General features: G+C 40.9%; 1 protein-coding gene across 1 annotated transcript in view; it reads right to left on the bottom strand.

Annotated features, from left to right (window-relative positions):
• The window catches only part of GGACT (gamma-glutamylamine cyclotransferase), a 28329-nt gene that overhangs the window by 7698 nt on the left and 394 nt on the right, over nucleotides 1-20237 (bottom strand). The gene's annotated exons all lie outside the window — the stretch shown is intronic.

The following is a 20237-nucleotide window of genomic DNA, read 5'->3' as shown; positions in this document are numbered from 1 at the left end:
TGGGACCTCAATTCAGAAACCTGTGGACTACAAAATTATTCAGAAAGAGCTCAGGGCAGAGCACTGAGTCCAGGACTGTTTTACTTGGGCCAAGAATGAACCAGCAGGAGCTTAAATAGGAGCTGATGAGATGGGGCATAATCACTCACAAATATGGGTAAAGGTTTTAAGAAGAGACAGTTGGGTCTCTGCATACATGAACACAATGCCAGCCAAAATTTTTTGCACAGAATCATTAACATGGATAGGAACAACTTTCTAATTGTTAAGTTAGATCTAGGCATAAGAACAGACAGGTGTAAGAACAACCATAACAAATGACCCCAAAAAAGCTTGAGGGCCCAGTGTCCCCAATCTGAGCTCAGCATCAGAGCGCAAGAATAGGGCAAGGCAACACTGCTGCATTTCCAGACTTGGGTCCAGACCCTCCCCAAGTCAACGTGATGAGCACTGTGCTGTGTAAAGGCCCTTTCTTCCTGTGAGCTCTCACGCCTGTTTTTGTGTCAGCAATGGCAGAAGCAGGGAAGGAAGCCTCAGGCTGTGACTGCACACATGTGCATGAGGCCAGATTACTGTGGGGTCTTTCCCTGATGCCTGCTTGCTTCATCTTCCTGAGTCAGGGGGCTCTGTGCACTTGCTCAGTGTGGCCAGATACTTTTCCAGTGCTTACTCTCTTGATGGCTGACAAGTCCACATATATTTAACAAACCAAAAAGCAGTCTTTACTGGTTCTCCTATGGTTTTCCGACATAGGGAAACCAGAACTGAAATATTTGAGAATAGATAAACCATGAATTTATACAGGGATAGAAACCATGTCTCCTTTGTTCACACTCCATTCTCCCCATGCCTTTTTGAGTGTTACTGAGTAACACACTGACGTATCACAAGAACACAGCAATACCTCAAGCATCTTAGTCTTGAGTGCCAACTGAGGTGTGAAGTGTTTACTGAAAGTCAATAAACAGCGTGGAAGCCTTGAAAACTGGAACTCTTGAGAATTTGTTCAAACTATCATGGATGCTACAGTTATTCTTGCCTTAGAGAAAGGCAAGAGACTAGATGGCTTCTCAAAATCCCACTCAAGCATGGTGGGTCCTTATGATGCAGTTTTAAGTACAAGACAATGAATTTAAATTATATATACAAAAATATCTCATCTTTGCACTTCTAGCATAGATGCTTACACTGTTGTATCTACACAAAAGGGAGGAAAAAAAACAACCCGCAAGAATGGAGCATAAGCTTTAAATGCCAGATTGCTGTTACAGGAAAAAAGTAGAAAAACAACTTTTGATAGGGCAGCCCTGCTATGCCACGGTGAATTTGAAGTGGTTTCCATCATTGAGATGCAGAACAGAGCCGAGTTTCAAACCACCGACATCCTGAAACTCGGGACAGAGCCTGCAGCTTGGATGGGTTCCCTGCGAGGTCAGCACATTAATTTACATGCCAATACCCGGAGCGGTCAGTTCGCTGTTTTGGACCGAGAAGATCATCCCGGCCTGTGGAACACGGCAAACACTTTGAGTACCTAAGCATGGGAATGTGTTTTTCTACACTGAAAGGATGGTGAGAGAGAGAACGGGAAGAGAGAAAAGATGGGGTCTTGTGTGGGATCGTGAGGTGCCTTTCCACAAAGGAAATGAGGGAACAGCTGCACAATGATCCTCTGTGAGAAGGGGAGAGGTGCCCAGGTCATGGCACAGCACCGTCCCTTGGGAGTGCGACCGAGCCTGGGAGATATTTATAAAGCCCCATTGTTGAGCAACAGCATCCTCCCAACTGGCAGGGGCCTGTGGCTCAGGAAGCCATCTTATGCCTTTGCTCCTGCTCCGTGGAGATGCCACGGCAGGGGCTGCAGGCGGGATGAGCTCTGCCCAGGTGAGACCCAGTGGTGCCTCTTGGGCCTCACTGTGTGGCTGGCTGGGAGGGCCAGCAGCTGGACATCCTGACGGAATAGCGGAGGCTGCTCCAGCCAGCGGCTCTATAGGCAGTAGCAGGATGTCTCCCTGGGATGAGTCAAGGTGCCAGAGCCCTGCAGCACCATGTGGAGAGGTCACTACAACATGATGCTCCTCAAACCTTGTTAAAAACCAAATGAGAGCACAGATGTTCAGGGAACAAAATGCACTCTGCTAAATGAGCCAAATAGAAAAATCCAGGTATAAATCTGGGAACAGTGTCACATTACACTGCAGTATTTTTCCTCCAGAAATCACTACCTACTCCAGCATGGACTAGCTCCTAAAAAATAAACCTTTGACCAATGTGGCAGAAATGAAACATGAGAAAAACTCAACAGACCGTTTTTTTTCAACTCATGATTCCCTGGGAAACTATGGGCTGCTTTAAAGGGTTCAAGAAAGGTAATTCACAGGCATTTGCTGCATCCACATATACACGCGCACAAAGATTTTCTACACAGAGCCATGCTTTGCTTGTGAAGTGTTAGTGGCCAACAGAAAAGAAGAGAGGAAGGTTAAAACCAGCTGTACTGGAGGAGCCACCAGATCTAAATGCAAACACAATTTTAAATATTCCACCAGAAAGGGTATGGATAGTGTGGGGTAATTGCCAAGAACATTTGCTCTGAAGCAGGATCATACAAATTTTTTGAGGTTCAGAAGGAGTAGTGGGCAATAAAGCATATCTATACACACAGCAGTTACACTAACAGTAGTGCTTTTTTATTTCTATATATGCCACTAGGTAGCAATGGAAGGAGGAGAGGCCCTCCTTCACATTTAGAGGACCACAGCTGAGGTTACTAAAGGTGCATAGAAGCAAAAGTGGAGCGCTTTTTTTAAGAAGAAAGGCTTATACCATCCTTTTAGTCTATGAATCAAATTCGTGGAAAAGCGTAATACCTAACATGGGACATACTGGTAACAAAATAAATCAGCTCAACAGGCTGGAGGGTCACTGGAGGTGTCCACAGTGACCAGTTGACCGGTCACTCAACTGGAGGAGTCACCATCCCTGGAGGTATTTAAAAGACATGCAGATGTGTGCTCAGGGATATGGTTTAGCGATGGAGTTGGCAGTGCTGGGTTAATAGCTGGACTCAATCTTAAAGGTCTTTTTCCGAACTAGGTGATTTTGTAATTCTATTCTAATTCACTACAGTTATTTGTCTTACTTATTAAATGTATATGCAAATGTTACACTGATAAGCTATGTGGGTAGTTTTATTTTAAAAAAAGATTTTTAAAGCGAATTTCAGCTTAATACAAGTCAGAAATAAAAACTCAATCCATATCTCAGCAATGTATCTCTTCCACCATTTTCTAATATAAGAAAAGGCAAGAAAATACAAACTAAAATAGGACATCAAATCAAAACTACAAAGAACCATGAACAGATGTATATAATTAACTTCAATCCCACTGAGGCATATCACTTCTCTTTAGAAATTAGTAACAAGTTTACTGCAGAACAAGTAAGTCACAGATCATCATGAAAAGAGAGTTAATGAGTTATTTCAACTGTCCTGGTCTTGATTTTTGCTAAGAATGACTTGCAAATTCCTGCAATGAAGTCTGAAACACAGATCACATCCTTTTTCAGCAACAGAGAATGCATCCTTATCCCAAAGTAAATACATTTACTGGCCTCCTATCTTCTACACAAAAGAAACAAATACATATTCTGAGGACATCCAAAGAAGCCTGAAATTGCACTTAGTGAGGCACTGGAGTAATTGCTTTCAAATCCAGAAAACGTACTGACCAAACTCTCAAATATCCTCCTGCCTCGTAGAGTCAAAGATAGGAAGACAAGAAATCTCCAACTTGTATGTGTCCTATAAGGGATGTGTGGAATTAAATGTTTACATTTCGGTAAAGAGTGGTTTGGTCTCTGATGCCGAAACAGGTTCTGTAGTCTAATGCAAAATTTAACACAGGTCTGTAAAGTCTGTATTTACTGAAAAGGTTACACAAGCCCTTAAATCTTCTCCTGGAGCCCCAAGAGTCTCACAAGAATTACTGATGGAAATAATTCCCTATCTCTACATATACATTTGCAATTGCAGATAAAAGCTATTTTGGTTTTATGATGACATGTAGAATGTACGCTAATTCAAGGTCTCCTTGCCAGTGTCCAGAATGCCTAGAAGGAAGCTTTAATGAAGGGCATCTTATAGCAGGGGTAAGGCTGTAACAGGAAGACATTACATAATATTCCTCTTAAGTTATATGAGTAAATTATTTACAAAAAAAATATTTACAGAAATGAAAATAGCTTTATACATGCAGCCTCTCTTCAGTGACCTTTGAGAAAGAATTTCTGTTAGTAACTTGATAAAGAAAGAAGAACAGAATTAAGTACTGGAAGTAAATGAGAAGGGGAGTAATATGCAATGTGGTTCTGAATGCAAAAAAGCCAGGCCAGTGTCATTAAACAACCTCTGACAAGGATAATGCAGTGGACATGGAGTCCATTATTTAATAAGCAGTGAAAATAGCTCCAGACCAAGTCACATGGAAGAACTGTCTATGAACAAGGAGTAAGTTAAGGGAAGATTAGAACGGACTATATTAAAATAAGAAGTAATAAGCACAGACAAAATTTACCAGTCATATTCCTCAGGAATCAGTGTTATTTCTTAGTAATCTTACTACAGCAAGTAGCTGTGTGCCTACCACATCTGTGTGATGTATCCAGAAGAGCATCAGTTCATGCTACAGCCATATGAGATGGCCTAAGAACTGTGTAATTGAAGTAAGATGGCTTTTAATAATACTGTAAGAACATATTCTTGGGGACCACAGACACAAGCTTCTGGGGACTCATCATTTGAAGGCAATAAAAGAATCAGAATCTCTCAAGTTGGAATGGACACATAAGAACCATGAAGTCCAAAACCCTGCTCCTCACAGGAATGCCTAAAGCTAACCCATGTGACAAGCATCGTTGCCCAGGCTCTCCTCGATCTCTGACAGGCTTGGTGCCATGACCACTTCCCTGGGGAGCCTGTTCCAGTGACCAGTCATCCTCTCAGTGAAGAACCTTTTTCTAATGTCCAATCTGAACTTCCCCTGCTTCATCCCATTTCCTTGTATCCTATCTCTGGTCACCAGAGAGGAGATCAGCACCTGCCTTCCACTGCCCCCCTTGAGGAAGCTGTTGGCTGTGATGAGGTCCCCCCTCAGCCTCCTCTTCTCCAAGCTGAACAAGCCAAGTGACCTCAGCCACTCCTTGTAAGTCTTGCCCTTGAGGCCTTTCACCACCCTGGTCACCCTTCTCTGGACACACTCTAATGGCTTTTGGGAAGGATTTTACTTCTACAAACCAGGTGGTTTCCATCTGTGATACGTTTCTGCATCATGACAGCATATAGGCAGCTGAAAAGAACTCTTAAACATTTTTTAAAATAAAAATCAGCATTCTGGAGACATAAGTCTTCCAAGTTACTTTGTGTGCACATCAGAGGAAACTCACATACCTTAAGGCATTGAAATATCTAGGAGAGTGTCCAACTACACCTATCCATCAATCTAGACTTTGTGCTGAGAACAGTGGCATGAATTAGGCAATATTACAATATAAAATGTTCTGAACTCCTCAAGCTACATCTTAAGATGTAGCCAGTTTAGGACTGGAGCAGGTCCCAAGCAAAGGTGATTAAGCCTCAATTATAAATTAGCATATCCTCTGACTAGCTTTAGTATGTCCCCACAACAGCCTCCTTGCACACCCCAAATATGGGCCAAAATTCTGAGAAAAGAAGATGGCTAAACTGGCTACATTAGCTGTCAACAGAGCAGACCAAAGGGGATGCACAGATCTCAGCATGGGAAGGGAAAGTGCCATTGTCCCCTGTCCATGCCGTGGGACATGAGGCAGAAACGACAATGGTTCACTATATTCCTGCTTTCTCAGGGTATGCTGTGGAAATAAGAAAACAATTCACACCTGCTGCTATTTTATTGGGATCCCACCTTTCCAAACAGGTCCCAAATATCCAGTAGTACATAGAGTATCCTCCAATTCACTTCCTCAAGCTTTTCTTTTTCAAATTTCAGTGTGAGTGAACAGGTTAAGTAGGACAGGAACAGCAAGTCCCAAGACTTCTCTATCCTTCTAAGTGAAAAGTTTCCTCTTGTACTGGGATCAGCAGACATTTTCAACACACACATCTCAGCACAAGCTGATACAACTGCTCTTCCTGTCAGCAACTTTGCTCCTACTAAAATAAATTTACAAGCACCACTTAAAATTTATTTTTAAGCCACAACTAAAGAGAACAGCCTCCAGTAAATACCATCGGCACCACCCTTTAAAAACAGTCTGCTTCCACTGAAAGGTCTTGGCTTATAGCAAATACAGCCTGGGAGTTTCAAGAAGTAGTTCTGGATGGACACTGGTACACCCTCACATCAAATGCATTTGACAGTGAAAGCTGAAATAAGAAGGGACGATTTTACAGATTAACCAAATATCATATTTTTGGAGTTAAAATAATGCTACCTGAAAAATATTAAGGATAAGCATTTTTCACACAATACTGAAAATGCACAAAACATTATGAAATAACTTATTAGTCCAACTTGGCCACAGAAAGTTACATTTCAGCTCTTGAACAAATCAATCACTGCCCTCCCAGCACCACTCTCCCCACCCAAACACTGTGCAGTACTGCCGACTCGGGCAACTCCCAATGCCCACACACAGGAATAATATTATTCTGAACAGCATTTCTCCCAGACTTGACAGTATCTAGGGACATCTGGAAATCTCAGTTAATTTAACTTTTGCATTCCTTAAGCAAACACTCACTTAGTGATGCTAATTAACTGAGGAAAAATTAAATAATATAATTAGAGAGCCAGATGTAAATCAAGAAACAGTATATTACTTAACACACAGAAAGAAGAGAAACCATACGACGATTTAATTTTGTCTTTTTGATATGACTTAAAACGACAGGTAATGATCAAATAACTTCTGACTTTCAGTACATGAACATTTCTTTCAAAATAGATAAATTATTGTCAAATTACAAACCCTCACTAGCTACCATTTACCCCACAGTAACTATCAATTAGTAAAGGCATGCTTCTGAATACATAACGCATTACATTTTTTACTTTCAACACCTGGTGTCACCAGAATAACACCGTATATTTCTGAAACACTCTGCAGTGGTGTGCATGTGTGCTTTGATTTTAGGGCAGCAATACTTCAAAGGAAGTGGAACCACAGAAAATTATGGCCAGCAATGCACACACAATACTTTTTAAGCTAATTGATACATTATCAGTTAACTGACCATGGCAGGTCATTTTAAAAATGAGGCTCAAGGTGTCTAAAAGCCTTCATCCCTTAGACAAGGTCAAAAAAGGCCTGAATGAAGTGAAAATTTTGCTGTATTTCAGTATTTCGAGCAAGCTAAATCCTAAACCTTTTTTTGCAAAAAGGCTTTAAATGGTGGTTTCTGCTACACCAGAATTCTGCTAATTGAAATCAATTTTTGTAGGGGCTAATCACCACCCTTCTGTCCAGTCTAGGGCTGTATTAATTGGTTATTATTACAGTTCCACTGAGAATAGACAGAGGGGAGAAATTTTGATTGATTATTGCTTGGAGCTCCTTGGATTCCCAAGACACTAAATAAAAAGTTAAATATCAAAGAAGATTTAATTAATTTCAGTTCTTTCCCGTCTATCAGCAAAATAGAGCCGATAAAAAATTGACAAATTAAAGGCAAATGAAAAGAGTCATAACTGGTGACCCTGTATTTTTTTTAATGAGAAAGTACATGCATTTATTTGCTCTAATCTTTAGATAATGGGCATAAGAGAATGAAAACTTTCTCAGCTTTTGATGCTTTTTCCAAAGCCCAAATGGAGTTATGGCTGGCAGTTAGATTAACTGGTGTAAGATTTGTGTTATGTTTTTCTTTTAATATAGCATTTCAAATAAATAAGTGAAAGAATCCTGAACTCTCGGGAAAAAAAAGTCCTAAGCTTGTGATACAAGAAAGAGAGAAAATACTGTATTATAACATGCAAATGCAGTATTTCAGAATCAAAAGGTTTAAGAGTCTCTATTTTGGCAGAAAATTCTGTAACAAAAACAAAGGAAGATGTAATCAAGGTATTTATAATTAATTTTGTAAAAACATACTCAGACTGACACTTCCCTTCCACTAATTATGCATGCATTTCCTGCAGCAGACTTTCCAAAAGTCATATTGTCTTTCAATAGTTTTTCAGTTAAGATAGAAGCACTTCCATAGGTACAAGTTTGCAGGTTTTAGTGCAGTCACTGTGGATTTTAAAGGTAGAACGGAAAGGCTAACCCTGATACAGGAATTATTTTCAGGTGAGTGCCTATCTAGGATCCATAGACAATGTTTGGAGGAGATTCCTTTGTGCCTGCAAGGCATTTACTACCTCTAAACTGATCTGTGGGTTCACCTTTTTGATAACAGACTTCCAAATCCCCTAAAAGGAAGATAGGCAAGCAATACAACCTTGAATAATGGTATCAAATAACATCAACCCATATAAAGAATAAAATAATCACGGAAAACAGGAAAAAATCTTTAGCCTGAGAAAAGGGATGCAAGTCATTAAGAAAAATGCTTGATTTAAACAGATGCTAACATAAATTAGTAATTTTTAAAAGAGGCAGCTTAAGTCTGGTGGGTTAACCGAGTTAGACAGGTTTTACATGCAGGTTTTATTATAACACCACCACTTGTTCTCTTCAGCATTTCAGAACAAAACCCCCCCCAAACAACAAAAAAAACCCAACACCAAACCCCAAATCAAACACCAGTAGTTTTCTGTAAAACAAGGTATCAATTATTTTAGGACTCCCTAGCCCCTTATCCTTTTTAGAAAGGGAAAAAAAAAAAAAAAAAGTTTTAGAGGACCCTTTTCTCCCAAAAGATACATGTATTCAGTGGTCACTGACTCAGAATGAGCTTACATGCACAGCAGCATGTAAGAAGGACAACTGGTAAAGTGATACACAGGTCACAAAGGTTTATCTGGAGCTGCTCAGCAGAGTGGCCTGATGTGTCCTCCACCTCCTCACTCAGTGAGAGGGTGAAGCTGACGAGCAAGAGTGCCCAGGCAGACCTAGGGGACACCGCTTGGATGGAGATACCCACTATTTCCAAAGTCAGTTCCTATAGAAGAAAGAAGACCTTTTAGTAATAAAACTAATATTTAGAATGCGCACAGAGGCAGTTTCCCATCTCTATCCCTTGTAAGATGTGCAGGCACTGAAAAGAAATCATCTGTTTTGATCCATACTAGGTACTTAGTCTTGACCTTGGCACTGATTTTGAACTTTTGACACTGATATCACTCACGATATTCCCAAAAGCAAGCCAGAAAAACATGACTTAACAAGAACTGTTGGTATTTAGACAAAAAAAACCCCAACCAACCCCAAACTGTTGGAAAGACTAGTTAATATTTATCAGAGGTTCATCTCAAACTGGACATATGCTCAGAGTCTGTTACGTTCGTTCCAGCAGCACCGAAGCACCAGTAATGAAAATGCTGAATGATGTGAAAGATGCAGGTAACACCCTGACTCCCAGGGCTGTGCTCAAGGCTAATGTGGCAGTCACAAGCCCCTGCACAATTGCTGCTCTGCAGCAGCTGTTCAGGTAAGGCCAGAACACAGTTCTAAGATTAAGCCAGGAATAATCAACTGCATAAACAAAATCTGGGGAAAGATCAGTGTAACAGCATTTCTGCAGAAAGAAATTTGACAGTTACAATGATCATGAACTCAACATGAGTCAACAATTTGGTAGGGCTGGAAAAAATACCCTGCTCTAATCCAGCCAGAAATTGAGTAGTATACCCAGCTTTGAGCACTGCATGTAAAGAACTGTGATCAGCTGCAGAGAGAGCAATCACAAGTCAGGAAGCCAAAATCTATAGAAGAAAACAACAAAAATGAAGAGCCTGCACTGTGATCACTTCTTTTAGAGAAAACAGGGTCCTGCCTTTAAGAATATGAAAGCATACTGGAAGAGAAAAAGGCTGTAAGCTTCTTCCACATCTACTTTGACAGAAGATCCAGTAAGCTCAAATTCCAAAGATGGCCATTAGAAAGACTATCCAACTCCTGATAAGCTGGGTGCCTAGGAAGAGCGTAGGTATCTAGGAAGGTTAGGAATCCTTTGCTGTCTATCCTCAGCAGCAAGACAGCAAACATCTATCAGAAATAACACTGCTGCTGCCAAACTTGCCTTTTGCCAAGGAACTAGATGGGACAATCTCTTAGCTCTCCTTTAAAAGTAAACATAAAAGGCAGTTTGATTCATATGCTATGCATGGAAAGGAACACTGGACTCATGGAGACTGCAAGAGACTGATTCTGAAGTCTGGTCATTAAATTCCCACTACCTTAAGGAGAGGTTTCTAGTCTAGATCCCACTCCCTGCGTCTTTAAAGATGGTACATTATGCACTTATTTGAATTTTTAGATTTCCTTTCCCAAATAGCAATAACCCTGAAAAGCAAATGAAATGTTGGATTCCCACCCATTCTTACTCCATGTAGTGCTTCCCAAACACACACAGAGATATAATCCTGAGGTGCTACACTGAGCACTTTCTGATCCCATGAATCTTGCATCGCTTTCTGCACTGTGATCTAGCTTCCAAAGGCCAAGCAAGACCAAATGGGACACGGGTTAGAGCCCTCTGGACAGAGGGCATGAATCTAAGTTTTCTACTTCCTCAGAGATCACAGAATCATAGAATATGCTGAGTTGGAAGGAGCTGATCAGGATCCTTGAATCCAACTCCTGGCCCTGCACAGGATGCCCCAAGAATCACACCATGCGCCTGAGAGCTTTGCCCAAATGCTTCTTGAACTCAGACAGGTCAAAGACTGTTGTTAGTCCTGCAGCTGGCTTTGGCTGGGTCTGGCACAGGCAGGGGTATGACTGGCTCAAATGCGGAGCAGTGCCAGCCCAGCCGTACATCTTGGCCTGATAAAAGCACCGAAAGAAGGCAAAGTGCAAGGACAACCAAAGCCTCTGACACCATGGCCTCAAGATCAGGTGCAAAGCTCACTGGTACCATTCCCACTCTGAAACTTCTGGTCCCCAGGCTGAAAGCTACGCACACTTGTGCCCTTCAGGCTTCCAAGACAGCCATCCTGGTTTACATACTGTACATAAAGGCCACTATAAATCTGAATCTACAAAATAACCCTTCTCCTGGTTGTGTCTATTTTTCTTCTCAAAACCTGTTTTAAGATCACAGATATGAGACCTTTTAATCCCAAGTAATTCTAAAATAACTATTTAATAAAGATTTTAAAAATATAAATTATATTTTGCTTATAGGCATATAGGTTTTATTTGTTCTATTGATAGCATGCTGGTGAGATACATCACTTTGATATGGAGCCATTAAAAATCTATACCCTCGTGTAGTTTTCCTCTAAGCTGCTGATGTGGCAACTGTAGGTAAGATACACTGCTATTTTTCTAGACATACAGTAAACAATCTTACACACACATTTGTTCACCCACTGCATGTGCGATTCACAGGTAAATTGCTGCACATGCATATGAGCATAATCCACAGCAGTGTCACAGGTTTTAACAAAAAGAACAATGTTAGTACATGTTTCTTAGATAGCTAAGTGATAGTATTGTGGTATCTTAGATGCTACAGAAGTTGCACCTGCAGCAGCTTTGCCCACAACACGGAAATAATGAGAGCTGGGATCCAAGCAGAGCTGTCTAAGTAAACAGTAAAGTTGTGTGGTGCTGTTAATACTGCAGAGTGTTTACAGATCACAAAAGTAGATGACCACTGGGGAGTTTATTCCCATTAAGAGATAAAAATCATCAATCTTAAAGAGTGACTGCTCCACTTACACTGAAAATATATCCTAACACTTTTCCCTAATTAAACTCCCAAAGCATCACTACTACCTAAAGTAAAAATCCAGCTGATAATGTAGTTGTGCTGATGGTTTATGAGCTGGCATAGAGAACCACAGAGGGGTGGGGCAGATGTCAAACAAATAATCCATCCCATGTATTATCTCAAAAATTAGCCCAATAGATTAAGTTTTGACCCATCTAATGTCAAACCAAATTACCTGATGTGGCAGCAGGGTCATGAAAGACAAATTATCCTAAAGGCAGTATCATCTGTTCCTTCCTTCTAGTATCCCACCTACCAGGTCTGGTGTCTGCTGCACCACTCTCCAGACCCTGCTTAAATCTGGTTGCAACAACACTGACGGTCAATCTCAAAATCTCTCCAAAAAAGTGCCCCAAAACCAATCAAAATGTTGGACAAACCTAGAACTGGAAGGTCAGTTGTGGACTTAATAATTTTCTCACTCTGTTGTAAGATTGAGAACACAAAGTTATTATATCAAAAGAATAACTACAGTTAACCAAATTCAAATCTGAAATGGATCATCATGTCAATGAAGAAACACTTCCTGTGTTCACAATAAGACTGCAATAATAATAAACCTCTGCTAAAGACGGCTAGAATACAGAGCCTGATTTGAGTTTCCACCTAAACCAATACTGAAGCAGAAATTACAGATAAAACATATAGACTACAATCTGACAAATTAAAGAGATTAAATCATTGTTTTGCTATACAGAAATTAGGAGGCAAAATTTTAAGTTCATCCTGTATAATATTAAAGATACTTGATGCCCTCTATTAATATAGTAAACTGTCACTAAGCATACTTAATTAAAAGATATAATAACTACTAGCAGTAAAAAGAACAGACTAGATGAACAGATGGATCCAGATATATTTTGACCTAAATTTCTTGATATTTTGACAAGATAAATAAAGGTAAATATAAACAAGAAGAGGAGGGAGAGGAATAACCAGCCCATCAGTATATTGCAGTAAGGAGCCTCATACTAGAAAGATGAAAAAACCACTATCAAATCCTTTTCTTTCTCTGCTCACCAGCTTGTCTTCTCAAAGATGTTTTGTTTCTGTTAAGCAGGTCTCCTGAAGCTTCCCATAACCACATACATATTCACATTATTGAGACATTTATTATGCCTGGAACCCAAATCACAAAATAAGGCCCACTGCCTTAGGACAGTTTAATCAAAACAAATACATTATTAACCTGTAATATAATTTAAATCTCTTAAATGTTGATTTTCTTTTATGCTCACTCTCTCTTGAATTTGACCCCTGCTAGAGATAATAGTTAAGAGAACTGTTTCTATCTACAGAGTCCTCAGAAGGCAGAGATTCTTCTTTCTGAGCCCTTCATATCACCTTCCCTTTGGGCACTCTCCGCAACCAGACAGTTCCTAAGTATGTAACTTTGTGTTACTTACCATGTTTGAAATGAGCTTTAGAAAGCTTCAGTAAGATTTGGCCTGTGGCTGGATTCATATTCTCAAAGTCTTCATAGAAGGTATATTTGAACTACATCACAGAAAGGACTGCAGCCTTGGAGCAGGTTAGTGGTTTGATGTGTGAAATGTGTAGGTGCATGGTAAGCATCCTGCTGGGATTTATTCCCTATGTAATTTTCAGCTAAGGCAAAATCAAGCCTGGGGCTCCACTTCATAAACTGTGTTAAAACATTCCTCTCCATTCATATAGTGTCTCAGTTATTTATACCTTTTAGTAATATAGTGCAGGCTCAGTGCAATCTCATCTAAATTTAATTTATTTTCCTATGCCCACATCCCAGCCTAATACTTAGCAAGCATGATCTCCACACCTCACAAACAGCACCTGACTTACGAAGCACTGCTTCACAGTACATGATGCCACACTCCGTACATGTGCTGTACTCCATCTCTCTCAGTGAAAATGCTCTGGAACACTGAACTCAGACTCCTACTTACTCATGCTACAGAAAATCTAAGTTTTGATGGCTTCACTAAAAACTGCCTCAAAGATAATCAATAGCAATTGATACGCACTCAAACATATCTGAAAGATGACATTCATTCAGAGATTCTGTTTTCTACACAGTAATTTCTAGTAATCTTTTCCCCTCACTTTCCTAGCCTCTGTAGGCTTGTCCCATCCTCTTCAGAGTTCTTATTTTGCCAGAAATAAGTTTGGGCCTAAGGTGTTCTTCAAGCCACAGTTTCCCTTGAGCACCTGTGCAGGTATGCAATGAGGGGAATAAGGAACTCTAATACCTATTATCCTCCTTCTATTCCTGGCCGTAAATCCAAGTCCATCACATCTCAGCTGACAATCATTGCAAGTATATATTTTTTTCATCTCTCATCTGATCATCTGCACCCAACCGCTATTGCTTAAAACTCTTTTCTTCAGTTGTCTTCAGTTCTTCCACCCACATATTCTGGTGAGTTTCACTCTCAACATGTCCTATTGTGAGCTTAAATCTGATCTTGAAGATAAAGAAATCGGAATCTAGCAATTTTCTCTTAAATTTGTCACTAGGGATGCTTATGTTATTAAGCTCCGTCTCTAGTCTCTAGACTCCTAACATTTCTCCTCTTTTTCCATGAGCTTTTCACAAAACCCATGAAGGAATTCCCATTTTTCCTCAAGCTGAAACACTAACAAGAACCTGCTGCCTCATCATATGATAATGTCATCTCAATCCAGATGAGCTGGGTAGGGTAAATACCCACAATGAGTGCATGTTCCAGCACTCATTCCACATATTGCCATCATACAGTTTTTGTAATCCCTTGAGTACAGGAAAATACATAAAAACAGAGGCCAAAAGAATGTCATCACAAAAGGGAGGTAAGAGTTATGCAGGAGGACATCACTAGGTCTACCTGTCATTCAAAACCACTGCAAACACCATTCCTCCAACAGTAAACCAGAACAAGACCCTTATTTCTCACTCACTACTTAGTCTCACTTCCAAGATCATTTTTCTCAGCAATGTTTTGAAGAAAATTGGTTTCTATTTTCCTTCAAGCTTTCAGCATTACTGTAAATGTGGACTCCCGATAGGAAATAATCTAACCTGTTACCTTTGATTTCTAGAGAAATTCACACACTTTGAGATCCAACCAAGAATGAAACAGCTGTTTACAGAACTTGCAGTGGATAGAATTGTCCACAGACAATTATAATGACATACTGATTTTAGTGGTAAAATTCAGTGTCCATACCCCAGCCTAGTTTAACATGCAAATTAAACAACGAACTCTTGGGTTCAATTAGAAGAATTCAGAAAGAATGCTATTAATAGCCTCTGATAAGCCAGAGGGTAGCATTCACCTTGCTTTAATTTCCTACAGTTCGGAATCTAGTCATTCAGGCTTCACCAGCTGGTGCAAAGAGATGTGAGCTGCACCTCTTGTCACGAAATACATATGAAACTCACATTTCAAATGCCAAGTGTGTCATCTAATAAAGTAAATGAAAGAAGGGGGCAGTGCTGAGGTACAAACTCATGATTCTTATCAGTACTGTGTGCCAGCAGAAACAATAAAGCCTTAGTTATTGAAAGTCCTGTACACGAACTGGCCTGCCCACCAGCAGGCAAAATGTATTCATTGACATATTTCACTAGATGTGTAGACAACATTTAGTCCCTGAGATGCAAAGGTGGCAGCAGAGGTACAGATTGAAACCCAGGATATCAAGAATGAGTCAAGTTGGAAGGGACCACAGTGGGTTACCAGGTCTCACCTCCCTGCTCAAGAGGGTTATCCTAGGGCACATTTTACAGGATTGCAACCTGGTAGTTTTCAGGTATCCCCAGTGAGGGAGACCCCACAGCCTCTCTGGTCAATCTGTTCCAGTGCTCTGTCACTTTCACAGTAAGGAAGTTCTGCCTCATGTTTAGGTGGAAGTTCCTGTGCATCAGTCTCTGCCCTTTGCCTCTCGTCCTACTGCCGGGCACCACCGAGCAGCGCCTGGCTCCGTCCTTTTGGCACCCTCCCTTCAATACTTATGGACATTGATGAGGTCCTCTCTTAGATGTCCCTTCCCGAGGCTGAACAGGCCCAGATATGGAGAGATGCAAGAGATAAAATATAAAAGATTTGAGTCCAGATCAGGTGTAAAAAAAAACTTTGGAGAAGTCTTTTATACTAACATTCCAAAGCACTACTGAAATTGTGCATGATACTTTTACCAGAAAGTAACATAATGCCAACAAACATTCCAGACACTTGTGGAATACTAAGTAAACAGCAAGACTTCTAGACACGTGATGAGAAATTACTATCTGCATCTGCTTCCTCACTAAAAGGAAAGCTACAACCCTGACTGCTGTTGGAGCCAAGAGTCAGCCAGTACTTGCCTTGTTAAAAGCAGCTCAGGAAACAGCCTGTTCAACTTGAGAAGAGATGGCTTTCGATTTACCTAATAGCAGTCTTCCCATACCTGTGAGGAGGTTGTCCAGCAAACACAGCCAGGCTCTTCACAGCATGGCATGTCAGAGTTAAAAAGCAATAGCTATAAACCAAGATAAGAGAGGCCACAACTTGATTCAAGGAAAAGGGTTCTGATGATACAGACAAAAATTGAAGCAAGCTGCCCAGAGGGATTGTGTAGTCTTTATCTCTATAGGTTTTCAAGACACATTGGATAAAATGCTGAGCAACCCAGTCTGGCCACACAGATGACCCTGCTTTGAGTAAGGAGGTTGGACGAGTGACTCCCCAGGTCTCTTCCAACCTGAATTTTACTGTGATAAAAGTTGTGGGCTGCATCAGGCTAGACAAAATGAGGGGAGAGAAAGAAGATAAAGAGACTTGCAGTTACTCTGGTATTATTTGATAGCAAGTATTTTTCCCACTTCAGCATTGTTCTAATACAGATACTCTCGTACAGCTGAAGCCTGGCACAGGCAGGGTGATCTCCCTTTCAGTTACTAGAAATCCAGAGCACTGGTAAAAAAGCAATGCTTGAGGGAAAGGATGAGAAAAAGCCATTCTATGTGACCAAGAACTTCTGTCAGAATGTCAGCAATACAGTGGTAACTCTGGCTGTTAGTAAAGGTCATGAGCAATTACAGTCGAAACACTACAGAGAGAGGTGGTTATGTAGGTGATTCCAAAGGAAAAGAGGTGTCTTGTAAAACAGAAAAATCAGGAGTGACAGTGATACTGAATGTGTTTTCTCAAGATGTTAACAACGAATAGCTGACACACTTAAAGAAATCATGGTGGCCAAGAATCTTAATGTAAAGGCCATTCTTGAACAACACTGTAATGGTAAATCAATAGGACATGATATTATCCTGGTACAGTCTGTCCTTCTTTAACATTAATTGGAAGTGGGGAAAAGAGAGATGTATCTGACATGGTCCATAAAATGTAATTAAACCTTTGGAGCAAAAAAGAGCAGAAAATTCTGGATAGCTACAGATTTTGGGTTAAGAACAGTGATTAACTACTGCCTGAATAGTTCAATTTCTAAAGAAAAAAGGTATTAAACATCCTCTTTAGAGAGACAGAATGGAAAGGGTATTACATTTGCTAACTCAATGACATGACTGGGTTCATCCATTTCCCCTGTCTCTTACTCAATTATCTATGTAATACTTACCCTTTCTGTAAGAACACTGCAAAAAATCTATGAAAGATGAGAAAACAAAAGGTAACATCAGTTCATATAGAAAATGTGTTGTTACAGCACATGCTCTCTGCTTAAGCAGTTCATGTCACTTAAAATGTCATTCAAGTTTCACATTCAATTCTACTTAAATCAAAAGAGTTACGAAAATTATTTGACCAGGTTCAAGCTCAAAGAACTTTTAGAGTGTGAGAAACACATAAGAAGACTTGAATAGGAATAGAAGAGTGCATTGCTCCAAAAATGAAATGACAAAAACTACAGTAAAATGTAGTGCCTTTTTCTTCTACCAACAATAACTATTAATAGTGTTCACGATTACACAGAAAAATAATTTGGCTAATCCATTCGAGAGTAAATTGTACCAGAGCTAGTAGCAGAAGGCAAATGCCACAGCATACCCCTGGAATTTACTCTGTCACTTCATAACACCCTCATGACTACACCTTTGTGCCTGTACCTACACTTGTGCAGTCACAATGTAGATCAGGCAGTCACACAATCCCATTTCCCTGAAGTTCCCCAAGAACAAGCACAACCACAGGAACAAGAGAAGCAGAACTGGCAAAAACCGTGGTTACATGAGCAGTCAGACGAAAGTAATTTTCAAGAGGAAACTTCCTTTAAAATAGGGGGTTGGGTTACTATTAAGAGTTAAGAGAATGTACAGACAGACTTGGAGGAATGTTGGTTGGATGGGACCTTTGAAGGTCACCTAGCCCAGCCTCCCTTTAGCCCAGAGCAGGGCTAAAGCCAGTGCTAGATGACACTTTCCAAGGGAAGAGGCTGTGCTCAGCAGAACAGTGGGTGGCAGAGACAGCAGGATGTCTGGTGCAAACCAGGCCTGGCTTGTACCCTCTACTCTCCAGAGGCACCTATATTTCCATGTCAAATATCAGCCAAGGAAAGCATGAACTGACATGGTGAGCCTTTCTAAAGGAAAGAAAGGAGATGCTGCTGTAAATAAAGTGCTCCAAGCAATATTTCCACTCTGAATGACAGGAGAAAATGAGCACTAGAAAACTCTAATCTCATGTATAAAGTCACCGAAAAGAAAAGGTATAAGGAGTACATGACATGACACATACCAACAACACGACACACTCTCTTCTGTGACGGAGCGAAGCTCTGTTCAGTATTCCAATGGTCTCAAAACAAACTCACGAACAAGCACAAAGAAACTTGCTTGCTAAGCTGATGGCAGAAAACCATGCTAATCTGGAAAGTGAGGAGCAAACAGGCTGCAAGAACCCAAGGAAAATGAAGTATGATGCACATATCAAGTAGTTAATATTTGTCGGCAGTCGGGTGCAGATTTAAAAACATTAGCAATGCATGGAAAGGCCATTTTCCGTTTTGTTTAACATGTAACATCCTTAAAAATTCAGGTTTTGGGACAGACAGTAAAAGAGACATGTTCTGTTTAGCTTTTATTTAACCATGGCAAGAGAAAGCTATTCTACACTTAGGTAACAAGACATGTTACTGTTTATATGACTTTGACAGCTATGATGGAGAGAGGGCAGGAGATGAGTGCCAGCTAAAGATAAATATACTTCAGAGACAGTCTAGGTTTTTGAGGCTTTTCTCAAGAGGAAGGGAGAACTGAGATGAAAATTTGCCCATTTTTTGTTCAGAGATGTGAAATTTAAAGCCTCTCTTAATGGCCTTTGTCACACAATGAACAACTTTAATTGCCAAGAAATTGCTTTTCCAGGTTGACTGCCTGCTTAAACTAGAGTGTATAAAACAAGTCCACTCCTCAGAGTTCTACATGAAACGACTTGGTCATGGAGGTATTTACAGTTGTGCCTCTGTATGTTAAGCTCTACAGAAGTTGCTACCTCGATATTTTCAAAGCACAGCAAAAATTACAGAAGCAGCAAATTAAAAAATTCCTGGAGCAAAAAATGAGGAAGTTAATTGCCTGGAATTAACACAGATGTAACTAAATGAACCTTAACCCAAAACCAAGAGACTTATGTAACTCTGTAATGGAAAAGGATACAGAAAAGGTGGGAGACGAAAGTATAGCAAAATGAAATGCCGAGGAGGATTAAAAAAAAAAAGCCCCCCCAAACATTCTGGTCAAGCAATGCAGGCAAAAGGTAAGTGCTTCGAAACGGTATCTTGTAACTTTAAATCGTCTATTTTTAACCCCTGCCGTGGGCAGGGGCACCTTCCGCTAAACTCTGCATCTATGATACCTGAACTATTTCCTTTCCTTTCTCTTTTCCCTCTAATTTAGGTATTAGCTCTTCAAGTACACGTCACTAACCCATTACAAGGGGAAAGGTATGTTACTAGAAGGAGTATTTGGATCATAATGTACACTTCTGCTTGGAGGATGCGCTTGAGCACCTGGAGAACAAAGGTGATCACCCCCTTGGCCTGTCCAGCGCCAGGCACAGCTCTCCCTGCACTCGGCTGTAACACCGACGGGCCGCCCCTCGTACATTGAGGCGGAGCTGCGCCCTTGTCCCACGGGCAACCATGCCCCAGCCGGGAGCCCTGGGCCGCCCGCCGGTTCCCCCGCCGCCGGCAGGGCAGGGCAGGGCAGGGCAGAGCAGGGCAGGGCAGGGCAGGGCAGAGCAGGGCAGGGCAGAGCAGGGCAGGGCGGGGCAGGGCGGGGCAGGGCGGGGCGGGGCAGGGCAGGGCAGAGCAGGGCAGGGCAGGGCAGGGCAGGGCAGAGCAGGGCAGAGCAGGGCAGGGC

Source organism: Corvus kubaryi, unplaced genomic scaffold (assembly GCF_017639235.1).
Source record: "Corvus kubaryi isolate FWS band 111438036 unplaced genomic scaffold, C.kubaryi_AGA036_p1.0 133, whole genome shotgun sequence".
Classification (NCBI taxonomy): domain Eukaryota; kingdom Metazoa; phylum Chordata; class Aves; order Passeriformes; family Corvidae; genus Corvus; species Corvus kubaryi.
The sequence above is the reverse complement of the archived record's forward strand: the minus strand, read 5'-3'. Positions and strand labels throughout refer to the sequence as shown.